Below are 1,543 nucleotides of genomic sequence, written 5' to 3' on the forward strand. Positions count from 1 at the left end.
GAACGATGAAATTCTTACTTGCAGGGTGGAAATGTTCAAGACTAGAGGGCATAGCTTTTAGGAGAGAGGGGCAAAGCTAAAAGGAGATGTGCTTAGTTTAGAGATAGAGTTTGGTAACAGGCCCTTCGGCCCACCGAGACCATGCCGACCAATGATCACCCGTACAACCTACATACTAGGAACAATATACGGAAGCCAATTAACCAACAAACTTGTACATCTTTGGAGTGTGGTTGGAAGCCAGAGTACCCGGAGAAAACCCACGCAGGTCACAGGGAGAACATACAAACTCCGTACAGACAGCACCCGTGGCCAGGATCGAACCGGGGTCTCCGGTGCTGTGAGGCAGCAACTGTACCGCTGCAACACTGTGCCACACCGGAGGCCATTCAGCCCTTCGAGCCTATCCTGTACAATTGCTTCTAATACAATCGGGCAGCACAGTGGTGCAGCAGTGACCTCAACAACAGATCCTGCACCACCACACTCTTCCTGCTGCTCCCCTTAATACCTCTCACCTGCCAAGCCTTCCCTCTATTTGGGACCGCACGGTGGCGCAGCGGTAGAGCCGCTGTCTTACAGTGCCGGAGTCCCGGGTTCGATCCTGACTACAGGTGCTGTTTGTACCTTCTCCCTGTGACTGCGTGGGTTTCCTCCGGGTGCTCCGGTTTCCTCCCACACTCCAAAAACGTGTGGATTTGTAGACTAATTGGCCTCTGTAAATGACACCTAGTGGATGGGAGAGTGGGATAACATAGAACTAATGTGAAAAGGTGATCAATGGGCGGCGTGGACTTGATGGGCCGAAGGGCCTGTTTCCATGTTGTATCTTTCAATCGATCAATATTTTGCCCACTCACTTCACCTATCAATATCTCCATATACTGTGTAGGAAAGAACTGCAGATGCTGGTTTAAATCGAACATGGACACAAAATGCTGGAATAACTCAGCGGGACATGAAGCATCTCTGGATAGAAGGAATAGATGACGTTTCGGGTCGAGAACCTAGAGACTTCAGTATGAAGAAGGGTCTCGACCTGAAAAGTCACCCATTCCTTCTATCCAGAGATGCTTCTTGCCCCGCTGAGTTACTCCAGCATTTTGTGTCTGTCAGCCATATACTATCCTCTGCATTCTCTGACCAAATAATTCTGCCTCTCTGAGGAATGTACTTTTGAAAATAATTGATCTCAGAACAAAATAAGGAACTAAAAAGCAAGTAGAACATGTCTTTCCAAAATAAAGAACTAATCAAGTTTAGTTTAGTTTAGTTTAGTTTAGAGATCCAGTGCGAAAGCAGGCCCTTCGGCCCACTGAGTCTGTGCCGACCAGTGATCCCCATACATGAACACTACACTAAACACACTAGGGACAATTTACATTTATACCAAGCCAATTAGCCTACAAACCTGTACGTCTTTGGAGTGTGGGAGGAAACCGGAGATCCCGGACAAAGTCCACTTGGTAATGGGGAGAGAACGTGCAAACTCCGGTTAGACAGCAACCGTAGTCAGGCTGGAACCCGGGTCTCTGAGCCGCTA

This window comes from Amblyraja radiata, chromosome 37 (assembly GCF_010909765.2).
Source record: "Amblyraja radiata isolate CabotCenter1 chromosome 37, sAmbRad1.1.pri, whole genome shotgun sequence".
In the NCBI taxonomy this organism is placed as follows: domain Eukaryota; kingdom Metazoa; phylum Chordata; class Chondrichthyes; order Rajiformes; family Rajidae; genus Amblyraja; species Amblyraja radiata.